Source organism: Anolis sagrei, chromosome 2, assembly GCF_037176765.1.
Source record: "Anolis sagrei isolate rAnoSag1 chromosome 2, rAnoSag1.mat, whole genome shotgun sequence".
Taxonomy (NCBI): Eukaryota; Metazoa; Chordata; class Lepidosauria; order Squamata; family Dactyloidae; genus Anolis; species Anolis sagrei.
This window is the reverse complement of record NC_090022.1, coordinates 106,862,797-106,884,107: the sequence shown is the minus strand read 5'-3', so window position 1 is coordinate 106,884,107 and position 21,311 is coordinate 106,862,797. Positions and strand designations below refer to the sequence as shown.

The following is a 21,311-nucleotide window of genomic DNA, read 5'->3' as shown; positions in this document are numbered from 1 at the left end:
AATAATAATAATAAGAAGAAGAAGAAGAAGAGGAAGAGGAGGAAGAAGAAAGAAAGAAAGAAAGAAAGAAAGAAAGAAAAGATTCTGGCACAAGCGAGTAAAAGTGGTCCCAGTCGTGATCAGAACATTGGGTGCAGTGCCTAAAGACCTTGGCCTGCACTTAAACACAATCAAAGCGGACAAAATTACCATCTGGGAGTTGCAAAAGACCACCCTACTGGGAACTGTTCGCATTATTTGCTGGTACATCACAGTCCGCATTCCCACATATCTTCAGGGAATATGCCCAAACTGTGTGTGCTGCTATATGTTCAGTGAACACGAATGTGTCCTAACTACTTCAATACATTTGGGAAGTATACGCCGTGTGATCCAAATACAATAGCCAACAGAGTGATCTTTTTTGCTGTGGAATCATCTTGCTGTGTTTCTAATAATAATAATAATAAGAAGAAATAATAATAATAATAATAATAATAATAAAAACCAACCAGACTTTCCCCTTGAAGGGCGCAGGAGCCCAAACCCCGCCGCCTTCCCGCCTGGCACCCAGGAGAACCAAAAGCACAAGCCCCAGCCCCAGCTTGTCTAGCTCTCCTCATCCGCCGTCCCAGCGGGACGAGGGAGCAGCACAGAACACAGAGGCAACCGCAGCAGCAGCAGCAGCCTCAGCCGGCCTCGTCGGCGTCCGGGCGCGCCTCTGTGCGCGAGCCCCCCTCCCTTCCCCTCGCGCGCTCTCTCTCGCTCTCTCTCTCCGCTGAGCCCCGGGATTGGCTCGCGCGGCGGCGGTGGCAGCCCCCCCCCCCCCCGGCGCTCCCTCCCTCTCTCTGTGTTCCTCCAATTCAGGGGAGCAATCCGTGCAACCTGGCGCTCGTGCCGCCCTGCCGCGGGGAGGCTGGCTTCAGAGCGCGGCTGCCGCTGAGCTGAGCTGCTTGGGTGGCAAGTCCGGCAGGCGCCCTCCCTCCCTCCCTTTCTCCGCCTTGCCGGGACTGGACCCTTCGGCTGCTCCTCGGGATAGAGAGCGCACACCTTTCCTCTTCTCCCTCTCTCGCTCTCTCTCTCGGGAGGAGGGCCTCCCCTTGCTGCGAGTGAAGGAATCCGCTGCTGCCGAAGTTGCCTGGCGGAGGAGAGCGAGGAAGGCGCTGCGCGGGAGCCCGCCTGCCTGAACCTGCTGGTAAAGGCGCCTGCCTCACTTCTCTGCATGCGGAACGCCGCCTCACGCGGCAGCCTGTCCTTGCTCTTCCCTGGACAAGTTCGGCGGCTCTTGTGGCTTCTGAGGGGTGGGTTGCCTTCCTCTCCTCCTTCTCCTTCTCCTTCTCCTCCTTCTGTGGTCTGCCAGAAGCGCTCTTCCCGCCGCCGCCGCCGCCTTTCCCAGCCCTTCCTTGTTCCCTTCCTGCTGTTGACATTGGCGGGCGCGCGGTGGCGGAGTGCGTCGTTTCCCCTCGGCGCCCAATTTGGGCCGCTTTCCCTGGGGTTTGCAGGTTTCTCTCTCTCCCTCTCCCCCCTCCCCCTCCCTCCCTGCATGCCCTCCTGGCTCCCCTGCTCCCCTCCCCCGCCGTCCTCGGGCCAACCCCAGTCCGATTGGATTACTTGGTGCGGGTCTCCAGGAGGGAAGCCGCCCGCGATGCCTTGCCGCAGGAGGAAGCAAGGAAGCAAGGAAGGAGCCAGGCGGCCCGGCCACGCGGGCGGCTTCCTTGCCTCTGCCCAGGCTCCCCAGCAGGGCCCGGCAGAGGACGGGAGGAGGGCGTGTGTGCCCGGCTACGTTTGTGCCCGTGTGTCTCCGTGTTCCCCCCTCCTGACAGGTCTGGGTTGTCAAGAGACAGGTTTTGACGCCTTTGGAGCCCTTCTTCCTGTCGGTATTAATGTCAGGCGAGGCGTGACGGGAAGGTGTGTTGCCTTGAGCTCTATATGTCTGAGGCGACGGGGCGTTTCGCGCTTCTTCATAGAAAGCATCTGTCCTAATTAAATGTCTTTATGAAGAGGGAAAGCAAGCCGTAGAGCACGCCCGTCAGCACACACTTGGAAACAACCTGTGACGCCAGGGTTGGCTGTCCCAACCATTTTTAGAGACACTCTGTTGAAACCGGCCCTAACCCCATAACACACTGCCACCAGTTCAGTATGTGTATGCGTGTATGTGTGTGCGTATGAAAGAGAGGGAGAGATCTTGCAGAGTAATGGTTAATTAAAGCATGGTCTTATAATTTAATGTGATTAACCCCATAATACAGTGCTACCAGGTCTGTCTGTCTGTCTAGGTAGCTAGCTATCTAAGTATTTTGGATCTTTCAGCAGTAGTAGTTTGGAAGTCACTTCTGTGCTAAATTAATATGTAATCTTATACCTTAATGTGTTTAACCACATAATACAATGCTACCAGTTCATACACGCACACATATAGACATACACATGAACGCACACATATATACCATATACATATACATATATACACACCTACATATCCATATACATACGCACACACAGAGAGATATTGAAGCAATGGTCGTCTGGAAGTCATTACTGTGTTAAATTAATTTAATTCTAACGTAGACTGCTACCAGTTCATATATATGTGTGTATGTATGTATGTATTATGTATGTATTTTAGACCTTTCATCAGTGGTACTCTGGTAGTCATTGCTGTCTTCAATTAAAACATAATGTTATACAAAACTTGATTTTTAAGTCAGAAAAAGCAAACAATTCCTTTTCAAAGTATCATTTAAATTAAAAAACACTACTTTTGAAGAAGGAGGAGATGAATCACACCACTCCTTCTGTCCAAACTTATCCTTAGTTTGAGACATTTGTTTTCTCCTAGCACAGAAAAGAAAACAATACTTACATTTTTTTATTATCAATGGAAAGCATGCAGGATGTGTACAAGACTGGCATGATGTAGCTCTGACACTTTCCTTTTCAAACCACTCACATTATAAAACAGTCCCATCTTTTTTTCCCTTAGCACTGACAGGTATTATATATATATATATATATATATATATATATTCAACATAATTCAGGTTCTTAGTGTTTTTCTCTGAAGTTAGATCCATAAACGTTGAGTAAAACCTGTTCAAAAGCTGACCTTGTTTAAGGGAGAAAGTTGAGCACTTGTTTGATACTGTAATACAATCGTCTCTTATCTGAAAATAGCCACCATTGAAATCAGTGAGGAGTACATCTGAGTAGGCATGCATGGGATTGTGTTGATTAGAGCTTAAGTGGTGTAATTGTGATTGACTGACCAATACTTTTTGTTGTGTGCGTATACATACATGAGTAAAACTGAAGATTGCATTGAGTAGGAGTAATGAAGTGAGGAGTGCATAAGCTACTTGAACCACCCCACCCAAACCTTTGTAAGATATACTAAAATAAATGAGTGCTCCACAGGAGTATCCCCATCCTTTCACAACGCTCCCGTTCACTTCATCTGGGCTTGTGTAGAGAACTTCAATGAGGAATGGACTTGTGGTCAGCTTGCTTATCTTTTTCACCTGTTGATATTTCCTGTGTGTGTTTGGCATGCTGTTGGACTGTTTTGGTATTTGTGATCTATTTATGATCTAGAGGTTTCTTTTAAAGGTACTTTGGGATAGGGTCCTCAGTATCCCTACCATCTTCCCCTTATTTCTTTCTGGATGCATTGTCCCCACCTGAATGTATAAGTTAAAGAATACTTTCAAGTCCTTTCTGGTAAATGTCACATTGATTTGGGACTGTTTGGTATCCCTATGTTTAATATTGTGTAAATATATTAAACAGCGACAAGTATAGAGTTGTTTTTCTAAATTAATGTGTAAACCAACCTTTAAGTTCTTGGTTCTTTTAAAATAATGCACTGCATACATATGTTCATACTTTATAGTTTACAGTTCAAAAACATCCTTGATTTCTTTTTGATGTTATGACACAGAGCTTACAATGATTCATTATACGGTTGGAGCCCAGTTTTTTACTCTCAATATAATTTAATACTAAAATTAATGTGGCTGTCTTTTTCACTTTATTAGCATAACTTGGATGTGGTAGGAATATAAATTGGAGTAGAAACACACACAAAATTTACTTGAAAATGAACAATTCTGCACACTTTATGTGCAGATGAAGGAGGCATCCAAATAATACCAGTAGACTGGATATTTTGTGATACTGGACTTTGAAATAAACCTACAAATGTAATAGCACATTTATATATATATATATATATATATATATATGTGTGTGGAATGGAATATAACTGCAACGTGTATTGTGCTTGGGTTATTGAAATTGGGATCTTGTTGCTACAGCAGAAAACAACAAATACAGGTTAAAGATAGACATGTGTTTTCATTCACAGAGTAAACAACTTCCATCTTTTGCATGTTACAATACATGGGAATGCTACCACAAATCATCCTGCTATCAGAATGATCTATGCTTTAAATCTCTGTACCCTCCTCCAGAAGTCAAATGCCTACATAAGGAGGCAGACAAAAGGTGCCTGCAGTAGTTGGGTCAGAGAGAGAATTACTACGGCTCTAGAAGTATTGATCTGAGGCAGCTGACAGTCAGATTTGTCTGTCGTCTTAGGATTCATGTTGTATTTGGAAAAGACTGGAGGTGTCTGAGCTGACACTCTAAGAATAATTTCTTTTTTTCCTTTTAAATACACACTGTCAGTTTTGTTGTCATTGTAAATCTTTTCTTGGATAGTGTAACTTACATAAGTCAGTGCATTTAGAATAATAAATTAGGCAAGTGACCCCCATGCTAATCCTAAACATAGTTACCCAGAATTCTGGCCTCCTGATACGACGATGCCAAGTTCCAAATAAGTAAGTTTGATTAAGATTTCACCCTTGAAATACTGGGATTTACTTTTAAGTAGATGAGTTCAGGTTTGCCCTGTAAATTTAGTCAAGGGCAGCATCTAATCTTTATGTCATAAGAGATCAAACCATAAGAAAGTTAAATGGATAGCTCTTAGAAGCCAATGCCTTACCATCCAGTTCCCTGTAAAATGATGTAACTTCATTTTTCTTGAGTGGAAAAAAAATCAATAATTTTAATCACAAATCAAGATTTACATATGCGAATGAACATTTGCAACTCAGCTCTTAGTGTGTGTATATAATTGTCAAATGCTTTTCCTCAAGCCTGAAAAGCATGCAAAGATGAAGTGTTTTTTTTTCTGAGTTACAGTACTGTACACATTCTTTATTTTACAAATGTTTATATTACACTTAGTGCAAAATCCCCAAGGCAGTTTGGTAAGTAGTCTTTCAGTATGTTTGCAGCTTATCTCAATTCTTCCATAATTGCTGTAACAAGACTAACATTTCATGAATGGAAATGAAATGAATGTTTTCAGTCTAACCAGATATCTCCTTTAATGTATATATAAAGAAATATTTAGGCTAGAAATGTTCAGAGGTGAACCAAGGTTTCCTGGCAAGCTTTCGCTGACTATCATTTGATTTCTCACTGTGCAGAACAATTTTGTGTGTCAGAGGCCTGGCAACAATGTACTTTAGAGATAGGATGCTGAATGACAGTGCGTGTATCAAACTGTTTTCAGTTGTTCAAAACACTGTCTTTTGTAGTGTAGAAGACTCTAGACTTGTATTTTGAATGCTTATTCTTAAAGTTCTTCTTCACCTAGATTTTCAAATAAGTGTTGTTTGGAAAGTACCTGTACCACATTGGTTTTATGTAGCCTATGAAGGGCATGTTGTGATACACCATGGCTTCTTCTATTAGGTGAACTTTTTATGTTATTAATATTTTTATTGCAATTAACAATGATATTAAAGTTTGAATATGTTTTGTAATTTTGCCCTGCTGACTTCTTCAGTGTTAGAAAATAGACCTTTTTTGTTATCCAGTGTATTGAGCTTTTATATAAAATATCTTGCCTTGGCATTTATAGATTATTTTTCTCAGAATAAAAGTCTATATATTAAGGTAATAAATTGGTTTATTTCAAATATATTGAGGAACATTAATAATTCAGTAGCCATTCCAAAAGGGGATGTAGTTTGATACTGTAGCACCCTTTTGAGGATGCTACTCTTTTTTGTGGTATGCCTTGCCTTGTAAAAGAAAGTTTTCTAATATGTAGGCAAATTTTGCTACCTCAATACTTTTTTAAAATTTCTTATCTAAATGTAGCAGAATACATGTTTTAAATCCTCAAAGTGAATGCTGTATATGATTCTTTTCACTTAGATTTTGTTTTCACAAGAAGTTCACAAAGCAACACATCAAACCACATAAAACAAACTTAGTTTGCTTATAATATCTCTGGCTAAGGCAAACTGCAGTATCTAGAAGACATAGCAGTAACATGGTACATGCAGTGTGTTGTAAAATGAAAACTGACTTTTTTGATCAAAATATATAGCCAGTTATATATTGAGCAAAAATAAATAGATAGATATGCAAAAAAATAAGAGGAGAATGCATTAGATCCTGTATGAGGGTCCAGCCATGTTTCATTCTTCTTTACATTCATGATTATATTCCAGAATATTAAAGTGAACAGGATATTTAGTTTGGGATTTAGTGGCAGCTTGTTATATTTCTTTCACACTATGCAGATATAGCATGCATTTAATATTTTGTGGAAATAACTATATATCATTTCTACACTTTGTTCCATTATAGTTCCACATTAATGACAATTAGTTGCAAGCAAAATTCTGATGAGAAAATTATATTCTAAATTGCTTCAGTTTTTATATGAAGCGTAATTACTTCACTTCCAGTTTCATAAAAGGGTGTAAACATGTGCTAAAGATAAACATTCAGATGACCTGTTGGATAATTGCAAACTGTAGGAACCAGCTCCTAATGTTTTTAGGAGGTGAATACATCAGCCTTTTGAGTTTTTAAGACTGGTTGCCTCATTTACAACTCTTAGCAATATTAAACAGTTAGTAATGAAATCATAGAATAATATAGTTGGAAGAGACCACAAGGGCCATCCAGTCCAACTCCATTTTACCATGCAGGAATACACAATCAAAGCACCCCTGGCAGGTGGCCATCCAGCCCCTGCTTAAAAATCTTCAGAGAAAGAGACTCCACTATGTTCCAGGGCAGTAGCATATTCTGCCATGAAACAGCTCTTACCCTTAGGAACTTCTTTCCTAATGTTTAGATGGAATCCCTTTATCTGGTATTTGAGTCCATTTTTCTGTGTCCTAGTCTGGAGGACAGCAGAAAAGAAGCTTGCCCCTTCCTCAATGTGACATCTTTTCAGATATTTAAACATGGCTCTCATGTCCCCTCTTGGTCTTCTTTTTTTTTCAAACTAAACATGTCCAGTTTCCCAAGCCATTCCTCATAGGGCTTATTTTAGCTGTACTTTTGTGCTGTTTTGAATATTCATAAATAGTATGCCTGTGCTCTAATTTATAACTGTTTACATTGTAAGTTTTGTTGTATATTTCATTTCTTCTTTCATTGATTCATATAATTAACTTTCTCAGTTCAAAACATAGAGGGAAAAATCTGAATGGGCATGCCCTAAATGTTAATTAGTTACAAGTTCATCCCCATAATCTCTCTTAAACTATTGCTTAATGCAAACTCACAACTGTATAATTCTGGTCAGGATTATTCTTGCTTTTTCAGAGTAGACACAGGGGATATACAGATTATTTGCTTTTGGGAGAGGGAGTTATTTTTTAAAAAAAATCAATTTTAAAAACCTTTTGTAACTACATTACAAATATTTTTTCCAAACATGTTATATTTGGAGACCTGGGGGCAGCCATAGCCCTCTCCTGTTGGTAATTCCTCCAGAATCATAGCAACAATGCTTCAGAGCCAGCTCTCCTGTTGCCTAACCCTTTAAATATTGGTCTCTACCTGTTACAGAATTTTAACTTGAAAGTGTCCACTGTAATTTTGTCAGTCTCAGATTTTGAGGCATTTAACCTCAGTTTCCCAATGATACGTAGCTGCTCCTTTTCTTCAGTGTAGCATAGTGGTTTGAGTGTTGAACTAGCAATCTGAGAAACCATGAAAACTCATTGGGTGATTTCGGGCAAGATATATACTTTTGGCTTTAGAGAAAGGTAGATACAATTCCCCTCTGAATAAATCCTGCCAAGGAAACCCTTTGATAGGTTTGCCTTGGGTGCTAAAAGTTGTAAATAATTTGAAGGCACACAAAAACAACAACTACTACTTTAACAATAACAAGTCCCTCATTTGGAATCTCATAGTAAATATGTACACTGCTAAAATCATTCAGTACAATGTTGAGTTGTGTGACTTGACATCTAGGTGGATTGTGGCTGCTGTAGGCATTCATCAGATCCCAGACTTTGGAAGCTGAGCAGGGTCAGACCTGATTGGTACTTAGATGGTAGACTGCCAAGGAATACCAGGCACCATAGGCCAGTGGTTCTCAAACTGTGGGTCCCCAGGTGTTTTGGCCTACAACTCCCAGAAATCCCAGTCAGTTTACCTGCTGTTAGGATTTCTGGGTGTTGAAGCCCAAAACATCTGGGGACCCATAGTTTGAGAACCACTGGCCTATGGTGCCTGGTATTCCTTGGCAGTCTACCATCTAAGAACCACTGCCATAGGCTATATTTCAGAAAAAGGCACTGGCAAAATCTTCTCTAAATATCACTTGCCCAAGAAATTTTAAGAAATTCCTGAAGTCTTTATAGAGCAGCAAGCAATATATAGTGTATGTGTGTGTGTGTGTGAGAGAGAGAGATTTACATTATATCTGATACACTGTATAATTAAAGCAGTTTGACACCACTTTAATGGCTATGTCTCCTTAGTGAGGCACCAGCAGAGAAGGGTAAAGGCCTTGTAAACCAGAATCCATAGCATTGAGTCAAGGCAGTTAGTGATGTCAAACCACAGTCACTCTGTCATGTAGCTGCACCATAAGGTGACAGTCAGATTTTAGGAAAGCTAACTGTTTTCCAAGTTGAAGATTGGTTTAACAGAAAATAAAGGTGACCCATGTTTAATTCCTGCTTTGTTGCCCTAGTGTTGTTTTGATGTCATGGAAAGCAAAGTGATTGTAAATGCAGAAGGTGTATTCTCTCTGCAGTTCAATTGTTAAGGTTCCATTCCTCCATTTGAATAACTGTGACGTGGGAGGAATCTTTACAGAATATAGAGTAACTTTTGGTCCTACAATCCTCATCAGCCTCATTCAGTATGTCCAGGAGCTATGGCAACTACAGCTTAAAATATGTTGAGGCCAAAAGGTTTTCCATCCCTGAAATAGCGATAAAATTTTACCTTTAAAAGGGGTGTCTACATTAAGTGTTCAACATTTTCAGGCATAGAAATCCTCGTCTGTTCTGGGAAACATGTAGCATTTGCTGTGTGTATAGAAAGAAGGTTAGTATGGGACTTCTTTAAAAAAAACACTTGAACAATCAAACCATGTAGTCAGTGTAATATCTATACTGATCTGTCAAATAGGTAGTTGGTGAGTGAGAAAGAGAGAATTCTTGTATATTCCTGTAGCCTCAGGATATCTTGTGGGGAACAGAATAGCATGACATGGAATACTAATTCCACACTGACTGAGCTATAGACCTGACTTTCCCCTTTAAAATATCCAGCGTTACCTTATTTTTTACCAAGCAGAATTATGAGGTATTACTCCTTTCCAAAAAGTAAAACTGCAGTACAATGCATGGTTGTAAGTAGTAAAACTCCAGTGAATTTACAGTAATTTTCCATCACCAATATCCATATAAGGGATTGAGAAATCACATACTACACTCTGAGAATTGGAATTAGATAGATACAGGGTAGCAACAGCCTTTTAAAGTTCTTATTCAGTATACAACATGGTTTCTGCTTTTATAATGAGAAACTGCTTAACAACTCTTTGATTGTTTGGAAATATGTAATCAACATTATTGTATCAAATATTTATTTTTGGCTTCAAACGTATAGACATTCTTTTGTGAATTATTTAAATCCACTGATAGCCTCACACGAATAGGGGTGTAGTAATGGATGTTAATTCAGGGCAGAGTATATGGGAAATTTGATTTCTCTCCATTTTATTTTTAAAACGTGTCTCAACTTCATTTAAACATCAAGTACTATTCAATTGAACTTTGTCTTGGGTGAAGACATTATGGATGCAAAAAATCTGAAAAGAATTGAAATCATGGGAGGAAGTTTTTAAAAAATTCAGAGGAAATACAATATGTTATGTAATTTTACTACCATAATATCACAAAATGTATCCCCTGAATATGGGTGGTATAGATAATTATACTGTATGTGAAATCTCCAGAGCAATCTTATATACATTTCTTAAAAAAATAAGACCATTCTTTTCTGGAGCTTCTATTTCAGATAAGCATATATTTACAACCACAGTAGTGTAGATGCTCCCAGTGAGAGTAAAGGAGGGAGAACTGCAGAATACATCACCATTTTATACCTAGGCTTATATATCTTAGTGCTTGCCTTCTGAGAAGAAGCAACATTAGTAAATTAAAATGATTATTTGGATAAAAATAATCTCTTGCAGCCAAAATATTCATAAATTGGAATGCATTTATGGTTTAAAGCATATCTGGTGTAGCTCACACCCATTTCTCAATATAGATCAGGTGGTGTTAAACCCATTGTTCCAGCCAGGGACAGACATTGACTCTGAAGTTGTGGAGTAGTGATATGGCCCTTATTTTTAACAGCGCCTGCTCTACGTGCTGTAGGAACTGTCCAGGTGCTGATCTCATATTTCTCACAACTCTCTGAGAAATTGTCAGGGAAGCTGCTGTTAAACACAGGTGGCATTGCTGCTTTATGTTAACAGATCCACTGACTATGTTTGGGGCTAGCACTTGTATTAATAGTAGCAAGGCAGCTGGGATTGGGGCTTCCCTTTTGCAAGTTGCAGTGGACAATAGCCAGTCCTAGCAAAGATCACTAGGGATTGGGAGGTCTCTGTGCATTTATCCCAGGAGCTTTGCAGGTGGGGGAACAGAAACAAGTCTGTGTGCCCAGAGCAATGCCAGATGCAGCCCTTGGGCTTAAAAAGGGTTGTAGATTTCTGCTTTAGGTTGTTTGCACACACATATACATTTTCCTATACATTTTGAATAGAAAGAAACCTAATTTTATAAAACATATTGTTAAATTTGGAATAGAAAATGGGGGGAAATTTGCAAGTGTTCCTTCAGTGTTGAAGAAAATTGGCATAGGGGACTTGTGTATGTGTTAGTTGGATCCTGGGCATTTATTTTCTTAGATAGGCTTTAATAAAGAGAAAAGGCGGTGTCATTTGGAGTATATTGTCCATATTGGTGTAAAATATCCCATATTGTTGATTTTTCCAGGTGCAAAAATGTTTATACAGAGTATGCCAAAAGTTTTTTTTTCTTTTTTGAAAACAAAAAAGTATCAAAATATGTTATATATCAATGCACTTTTTAAAAACACCAGTTGTTATGCATAAGTGTGCATCTTTTAAAATCTGGGTGTCTGTACCTGCCAACACTTAGCAATAGGACAGAATAAATGTACACATAAGGTGGTTTTGTTTGTTCTCATTTATGTCACTGTGTACTCAAATCTAAATAACCTATCTTTGAGCAGTGACTTTACATTGACAATATGCTCCTTGATTGACAGGCATGTACAGTGAAATCATTTTTTTAAAGAATCTGTAAAGAAGCAACATATGAATGTAATTAAATAGACATGAAAATATATATGTGGGATCTTTTTTGTATTTTTATCCTTGGCTTTGAATTGAGAACTTTATAAAATTTAGTGAACCAAAAGGTTACGTGGCTTTAATATTCAAGGTATGACCACCCTGATTATCAGAGTTCCTTGGGTTGAAGTCTCCAGACTTGTTCATTTTTAGAGATAAAGATGTCTGCCTAGCTGTATTCTTTATAATAGCTCAGAGTGGGTAATAATGGATTTTTGAAGAAACAGTATGAATTTCCCTTTGTTAATGTGAAAAATGTGTTTGGGTTGTTGGGTTTTAAAACGGCATTTTCAACCCCCAATTCTTTGTTAACAATCCATCCTGGCAGAGATGAAAACAGCTAGAACTGGTTTGTTGATACGGATCAATACACTTAAGGTGAATTATTTGAACTATCCTTGCAGGCATTGTTGTGAGGCCTCCAATGATGGGCACATACACTTCTGAGGTACCTATGTGATTGCAAAACCTTTTAGCACCATGGGTGGACATTCCCACCACCTAGTTGGTGTGAAAGGAAGTGAAGAGTGTTGCTTGTCACTTCTGTTTGCCATTTGCTCTTCCTTTGAAAAATTGTGCAGAATGAAAATGACTACAATAAATTTAGAAAAGCAGCTATCACAATAATCAAATAAATAGATGTATATTCAATATTTATTTTGATCAGATCTTGCACTTTGGTCAAAAATCATCAGTCCTACTTGGTCATATTTTTAAAATATCTAAATATTTGCTGGCAGGAATACCTGTTAGATATTTCTAATTTTTGTTATCATGAATAATAATATTTTGGTTTTGATTTTTAGGTTTTAACAGTATTAGATGAGAAATAAATGGAATGTATGTAGAAAAAAACTGAGCATATTCAGAATTTAGTATGAAATTCTCTATATATAGTCTGTTTGGATATACATGCATCTCATTCATGAGAAATGTTTAAGAATGCAGAATCATTTATCTTAAAAACCCTTTATTGACTTTAAAACCACACATTAGTAAACTCTAAATAAGTTTCTTTCTTGTGCATGCAAATTAAAACTGTATGAGACATGTTAGAACATCATATAAACATGCCCATTTGCCTATTTAAGGGAAAACCTCATTTAGAAACCTATACATTTCTTCTGATCAAGGATTGAGGTCACTTTGTGAAAAAGACAACATTACTTCTAAATTCAACTTAATGTAAATAATCTCTAAAAAGACTTTCCACAATATAGTTAAATGAAGGGAGGTACTACTCTCTCGTTTCCAAAGACTTCTACTTGGCTTCTGATGGTAATATAACAGTTCAAACAATGTTTTGGGAACAAGTTTAGTCCAATTTGATTATCACTGGGATCCACATATTTCACATTTTACCATTTTGCTGAACCTGAAAGATCACTTTGAAAACTTTTCCCTGTGTAAACTGTTATTGTCAGATTGCACGTTGATTTTGAGCTGTGTATACTCATGGAATGTTGCCAAGAGAGTGTGATCCTCTTGCAAACATGTGTCGCTTTTCATCTTTGACTTTACCTGAGGTTTTGTCACATGCAAGCACTACAAATCAACTTTGCTCATGTGAGCAATACATGTGGTAAAGCCAATATGGTGTAGTGATTTGACAATTGGAGTAGGGTTCTTGAAGCCAGGCTTCAAATTTCTGCTTGGTCACAGAAACCCACTGGATGATCTTGGGCAAGTGACATATTCCAAGCCTCAGAGGAATGAAAATGACATTGTGGAAGCACGCCCCCCCCCCCCCCCCCCAATGAACAAATCTTGCCAAGAAATACCCAAAATAGCACCTGAAAAAAATCTAAATCAGAAACTACTTGAAGGCACAGACAATAGCAAAAGTACTACCAAGTTACATGTTATACTGTTCAGAGGCAGCTGTGGGTATTTGCACTTAGATGTAAACTCTTGACTTTATCTATATCATTACTGGCTTGAGATCTCATTTTTAGTAATATATTATGATCAAACAAAACATTCTGACAAATTTGATGGTATGGTAAGGACTGGCATTGAATGTTTGCCATATCATTTTGGAAGCCGCTCTGAGTCCCCTTGGGGACAGAGGGTGGGTTACAAATAAAGTTTATTATTATTAATAATAATACTCCCTTAAGGAGATTTGACTATATGAAATTAGGAGACCCAAAGCTTATTGTGGGCACATATGTCTGATTCCATTTTACATATACTGGGTATTGTTAGTGTACCTTGTTAGTGTACCTAGTGTACTCTAAAAAACATTGGGCCATAAGCAATAGCCTTGCATTTCATAGCTGATCTTCTGTAAAATGCTAAGAATGTTTTGTAATGTAACCCAGAGTATGTTTTTCCAATCCAAAAAAAGCCTCATTTGATATTAGCATAGAAGGTGCCATAGCCGGATAATTTTGAATGCCAGCGATGTAGTCAGCTAGACAAAAGTATATAGGATCTCATAGAGATGATTGTTTTTGGAGTTTGATAGCTGGGATGTGTAGTTATTAATGATGATTAAAGTTAATTGTTTTCTGAAAACTTACGTCAAAATATAAAATGAAAGTGCAATTTTCTGAAACATCGTACAGTAAACTGTGCACTTGTAATAAACTGAGATCAATATGGCAGTTTCATTCAATTGGCAAATGTGCACTATTCAAATATCAGTGTTCAACTATCAACAAGTGTACTTGCCAACAGGACAGAGAAGAGGATCTTTGATTTGGCAAGTAATAATGCTCAGAAAGAGAAAATGCATTACAACAACTAAATTAGCTTTCCAGAAAAACCTGGAATACATGATTTGGGAGATATTCTCTTCTCTGTTTCCGATTGACTTTGGCATAGTTTTCTCCCCAGGCTTCATCCCTTCCCTTTCGGAGAATACTGAATAACTTTTTGGTGAGTCAGAGGAAATCACTGACTGCATGGTTTTCTGTTTCTTCTTGATGCTTCTATTGTGTTTTTATGTTCCCCATTCTCTCTTCATATGCAGAGTTACTTGCACCATACAGTCATTTTCCCACAAGGCGCAGTGGGAGCTCTAGAACGTTTGTAGCTTCAGCTGCCATCCCTAATTTTTCTATTCAGAAAACCAGCCAGATAATAAGATCCTGATGCAGATTTCAAATTCAGATTATGTTTACTTAAATATCTGAAATTAATTTGCTCAACAAGTAACTTCAAAGCCTCATTTGCCTTCCTTCAGCTTTTAGTATCTCTTTCCTTTTTGCCTTCCAGATCAGCAATCTTTTCCTCATTTCTTTTCCTCACTGAAATTTTATGTGGTGTCTCTCTAACTCCATTTTTTTGCACCAGAATCAGGTGGAGGGGAAAACCACTGAGTCTTTGGCTTCCCTTTGTTGTGTCATGCTCTGGAGACTGCTAAAGAAACTGTGGATTGTGAAAAGGAAGTTTCAGGGAAGGTAAAAAGATCTAGAGTGGATTTCTTGTTCTGCCAGAAGAGGCAGGAAGTATAGGCAATGATCAGTTTTCAAAAGAAATAGTTGGGGCATTCAGGCTCGTATGAAGCAATGCCATTTGTGCCATAGTTTTGAAGGTAGGGGCATGCTGCCAACAGCAAGATAGAAAAGACAGTGCATTTACATGTGTTCAGAATCATTTGTACTGTACTTCTGTTAGACAGCGGAAAATTTTTTGGCCATGCATATTACTTGGGGATACCGCCAGTATTAGGGAATGAAGTAAATTCTTAGAAGTATAAATGAAAAGGGGGTTATGTTTACATCATAGAAAACCTATATGTGGCAAGTAAGAAAATCCACGATGAACAATAAAATCACCTGAAAAATCCAATCATTTGGTGACACTCAGTTTTATGATAAGTATTCTCTAAGACAGAACTACTTAAACCTTTTTCACTTATGACCCCTTTCCATCTGAGAATTTTATATGTGACACCAGATATTTAAGTATATAAAACAGGTATAGAATCAAAACTTTACTGATAATAAATCAGCATTTACAAGTCTTGCTGATAAAGTACATCTGAAACTTTTCAGCAGAGTCATTTATGTTGTTGCTAACAAATTTGTGTAATGTCTAAAACAGCCCCTAGATGGCATTTAAAAACATTTTACTGTTGTCAAATATTTCATGACCCCAACATTAAGCTAAGGGAACACTATTTAGAATCAGGATTTACTGTTTAAGAAGCAGTATTCTAATATGGATGTATACGTCTGCTTACACACCAGTAGGAAGGGCTTAAGGTGTATTGACAGAAAATGTTTTTGCCAGCAAAGCAAAACAGAGAAATGATGTTTTGAATGTTGCTACCATTAATATACGAATGGTTGAAGCAGAATCTGGTTTGCACAGCTATGATTTACCCATAAAAAAACAAAATAAGAATTAGAAAAGATGATTTTGCAACATGAATTCTGTTATATTTATTTTTTTAAAAAGGAAGATTCCATGTACAGAGGGGTAGGATCTTTTTTAGGCCAGAAACATTTCAGGGATATGTCTGTAGACTAAGCTACTTAGCATCTCTCAAGAAAAAGTACATCAGGGTAGAGTCCAGGAAAATAGTAAAGCAGATTCAATTGTATCAAGTCTCATAATTTCCAAAAGTTTTCAAAAGCCAAGGTCAAACAATGTGAAGGTAGACTCCAGCAGAAATAAAGAAGGACCAAACAAAGAGGTATAATGCATATATAATATAGGGACTTTTCACACTACAATCACAACACTTACTCCATTCAACTACCATAGTTCTGATCAAGTCTTTATTCTCCTCTCCTTTTATACACTGGGATACACTTGAAAAAAGCTAATCTGAGACAGATCATGGGTATTTCTCCTGATGGATAGGGCTATTTGCATAACAAAAGGCCGAGAGTCTACAAAGTTAATTAACCCTTTGTGCCAGGGCTTTTGCTCCTGTGTGGAGGACATTTTTAGTGATGGCATGACAAAGGTGGTTTCAATAAAGCTATTTAATGTAGAGCAGAATGTGGATTTAAGAGATCCAGTTTACTTCAGAGTGCCTACATAGGTACTCCAGGAATCATGTGAAAGATCAAAGGAGTCCACACATCCATTGGATCTCTTATGCCACATTCCAATTCTGATTAAGTGTTTTGATAAAAATCTAGCTTTTACCCCTAACTTCCTGACAAACAGCTACCCCAGCATTGATTTATAGCTACCCAAAGCAGGGCAATAGATTCAAGTAATTCTATGATTCTATTATTCTAACTGCTCCCATGAAAATGCCTGCTTACAGGCGGAAGCAGATGCCTTATTACTCTGCCTGCTTTTCCATTGCTGTTTACATAAGCATTCCATATTTGGCATTCGTTCCTTCCTGTGCCTTGCTTATACACAGAATGTATGCAACGGATTTCCTCTCTTGGATTAGGATTTCAGGCGAGTCCTTTTATCACATTGTTTCTGGCTGGATGCAAGTTTGAACATGCATGGGGAATGGAAACATTCTGGACACCGCAACCTCAAACCGGTTTCAAGCAGAATATAGTGCCTGTGGCCGAAAGCCCCACTGGAATCTTTCTTCTTCTTTTTTTTGGGGGGGGGGGGTTGCATTTGAGACTTTTAAATATGAGTTCTTACATCTAACATCAGTAGGAATATAGTTTCTAAATCAAGGAAAGTAATACTACCATTCTATTCTGCTTTGATTAGGCTTCACCTAACCACATTGGACTGTTTCCAATTCTGAGCATCACAATTCAAGAAAAATATTAACAAGCTAGAACAGCGTTCCTCAAACCTTTTAAGCTGAGGGCTGGTTCATGGTCCATCAGGCTGTTTGGGGGGGGGACTATAGTTTGGAAAATCATCAACAAATTCCTATGCCCACTGCATATCTTATTTGTAGTGGGGGGGGGACATGAAAAAAAACACGCAATATTTAAGATAAAGAACATTTTTGACCAACATAAACTTACTAGTATTTTGATGGGTAATGTTGGCCTGCTTTTGGCTGATGAGATAGTCAAGTTGATTAGAATTGTTGTTGTTGTTGTGTGCCTTCAAGTTGCTTCACACTTAGGGTGACCCTAAGTCTAAAGTTTAGGGCAGGGGCTGGGTAAATGACCTCAGTTTGGAGACCCCTGAGATAGAACATGTCAGAGAAGGGAAACCAAAATGTTCAAAGGATGGAAAAGCCCAATGAGGAATGACTTAAGGAGCTGTGCATGTTTAGCTTGTAGAAGTAGGACTGAGAGGGAAAATGATAGCCATGTTTAAGTATTTGACAGGATGCCACATTGAGGAAGGAGCAAATTTGTTTTCTGTTGTTTGGGAGACTAGGACACAATGGAGCAATGGATTCAGATTGTAGGAAAAAGGGATGCAAGCAGGCACAAATCATTACTAAAATCTATACAAATACTGAAGTGTACAAAACCTTATTTTCCCTTTTTACTATCCTTATGGTTGTCAGGTAACCAGCTTCCCATTCTATACAATTATCAATTGGCCAGCCACATCATCCGTCTGGATCTGTGCATCCTTCATGCATAGTGACAGATAAGTGATCATTGTCATAAGTGTTGGCTGCTCAATTTGCTTTGGAGAAGAAAACTCACTCTTCCTTAGTGTCTATGTTTTTGGACACTTATCATTCTATGTATAATATATTTATATTTTAGTAAATTTATATCCTTTTTTCACAGGGAAAAAAAGAAATGTGCAGGGTAGTTTAGGTTATTTTAAAATAAAATAACTTACAAAATTGCGAACAATATAATAGTAAATATTTATGCTAATTACATATACATACACATACACATATATTGTATTGAGAGCTCCCTTGTCAAGGTGCTTGAGCATGCAGAGAGTGAATAAAAGTCATCTGTAGGAGACCTGATCATCCTTTCCTAGGTTTCCTCAAAAAGAAAAGAAAAATCAATCCTATTTCTAATTTTAAATAAATAGGTTTCTTAATAATATTTTCTCTTCTGGTATGATTATTTATAATATGGTCAAGTTACATTTGATCAGGTTAAAGCTGCTACATTGAATATTAACTGTATGGGAGATAAGCAGTTTGATCATTTTCCATTCAAAATACTATGGACCACATTTCTTGCTATCATGATGTAAGAGGCTCTAGTTGTAGCCTTCCCACCTGATGCAATCTTCCAGAGCTTCTGCTTTGCTGTCACAATGTTTGAGAATCCAGGGTCACCCCCATCTTATAGCAAAGCAGTGATAGAGGTCTTTGTGGATGATACTGTAGTAAAAAAATATCTTAATGGGAAAGAATAAATTCTGTCATTCTTAACATATATTAACATATGATGTGGCCAAGATCCTTAAAAACTTTTTAATAAAATTGTTTATTTATCATATCAGAAGTGAACCAAAAGTACAGTTGTAATGTGTTTTAAAAACACAAAGTTTAAAAATTTGACATTGTACTAAATGTCCTTTGACCAGAAGCTCGCCACTGGGTGTGCTACTGGTTTTGCTATAAGAAGGTCCTCCATTGCACATGTGGCAGAGCACACACTGCATTGTAATAGGTGATCTGTGGTTTGCTCCTCTCCACACTCGCATGCTGTGGACTCCACTTTGAGGCCTCATTTCTTATGGTTGGCTCCGCATCTCATGGTGCCAGAGTGTGGTCTGTTCAGTGCCTTCCAAGTCTCCCAATCTTCTGTGTGTCCAGGGGGGAGTCTCTCATTTGGTATCAGCCATGGCTTGAGGTTATGGGTTTTAGCCTGCCACTTTTGGACTCTTGCCTATTGAGGTGTTCCTGCGAGTGTCTCTGTAGATCTTAGGAAGCTTTTTTAAAAATTTAAGGCACTAGCCTGCTGGCTGATATTGGATATCAGTCAATAAGATGGTGATCTGATATGAAATGATAAAATACTCATTCTTTAAATGCTGTCATTCTGGTTCTGTAGATAGGTCATTGGTAATAGTAATATATCTATGGGGGCCAGAAAAATCCACCATGAAATCTGCTGAAACAAATTTTCCCTGTTTGTAATGCTAGTCTACCATGACACAATGAAATTTGTGGCTGAAGCCGGAGAAATTTATGTATATATTTCAATATATGTCTGTGTTATTTTTTAAAGTAAAAGATGATGATGACAGAGATCCACATTTTTTGTATATACATATGCATATAAGTGACTCTATATTAGTGTGCCTTGTATAAAATGCATTATATTATGTATAATTTCCCATCTCTAATCCACCAGCAAAAATGAAAAATCTGGTATGAGTTCTCAGTCAGTGATTTATTTCATTTATTTATTTAAAACATTTATATTCCGCCCTTCTCACCCCGCAGGGGACTCAGGGCAGAGCGCAATGTATATATGGTAAACATTCAATGCCGGGACATTAAACCATAAATATATACAAACATTAAAATCACTTATATCCACATTAAAAGTTGCTTAAAAACAATCTCAGCTTGATGAACTGGATAGGCCCATCTGACCCGGTATAACACATGAAGGGTGAGTTATATTTAAATTGTGCATCACTAATTATACCATATGGATGCCACCAGCAGAGATGGAAGTTCAATTTTGAAATTTACTCCATTTATTAAAGAAATAAAACACAAAATTGAATGAAAAATGAAAGTAAAACATAAAAAGGGTAGAGTCCTTACATAGTGAAGACTTATTGTTTAATCATTTTCCATGAAAACATTATGGTAATGTCCATAATTCCAAGAATATAACAAAGATTTCATATTTAACAATATGATTTCTATTATTGTTTAAAGTCATAAAATGATATTTGCTCAGTTATGTGAATATAATGTCTAAAAGGCAGACAGTGTAGTGTAGTGATTTGAGAGTTGGTTTGCAACTCTGGAAACTAGAGTTCAAATCCCTGCTCAGCCATGGAAACCCATTGAGGCCCTTTCCACACTGTCCCTATAACCCAGGATCTGATCCCAGATTATTTTCTAATCCCATATTATTAAGAAGTGGAGACTCATATTATCAGTTTAAAGCAAATAATCTGGGGTCAGATCCTGGGATATAGGGCAAGTCATACCCTATCAGCTTCAAAAAAAAGGCAAAGGGTGGACTTCCACAACAATTCTTATACATTTTGGGGCCTGAGGGCCTGAAAAAGGGGATAGCTTTGGGAATGGAATGAGGGTTCTCACTCTTAAAACTCTTTGACGTTTGGGAAGGAGCACCCTCAGGATGGCCTTCCAGTTGTTATGGATGAATTTTGGATGTCCTTCGGGATCTTTGATGCCTGTATGTCCTTGGAGGTGGTCAGAGGGAGTGACACCTTGCCCAGAGACAAGGCTCACTGGGTGGCTAATATACCATGCGTTCAGTCTCACAAACTGAATCCCCTTAATGGTGTTTTTTCTTCACAGGTTATTCCAGAAGTTCTTATAAATAAATTGGTCAGGAAAAGGCACTTTTGATCCATTTTCTTGTGTCTGTTCTCATTATTTCTTGGTGGGAATTCAAGGAAATGACTTGAAGGCACACAGCAACAGCAGTGTCCAAATACAGTATTCTTAGAATTGAAGAAACAAACTCATTTAACTTCCATTGTTGAACAGGGTTTTAATAAGTCTGTTGGTGTGAAGAAATAAATTAGACTTCTGTTCTGTATTTGCCAGAACATG

General features: G+C 38.1%; 1 protein-coding gene across 11 annotated transcripts in view; it reads left to right on the top strand.

Annotated features, from left to right (window-relative positions):
• Window positions 1-844: 844 nt before the first annotated feature.
• TENM2 (teneurin transmembrane protein 2) overlaps window positions 845-21,311 on the top strand; it is a 1,067,106-nt gene continuing 1,046,639 nt past the window's right edge. For 6 of the 11 annotated variants that reach the window (XM_060764999.2, XM_060765005.2, XM_060765002.2 and 3 more), the window contains exon 1: window positions 846-1,280. The gene's annotated coding sequence lies outside the window, so the exon portion shown is untranslated. Of the gene's footprint in view, window positions 1,281-21,311 lie in introns of all 11 variants that reach the window. The other 5 variants (XM_060765000.2, XM_060764995.2, XM_060764996.2 and 2 more) reach the window with 2 other exon arrangements.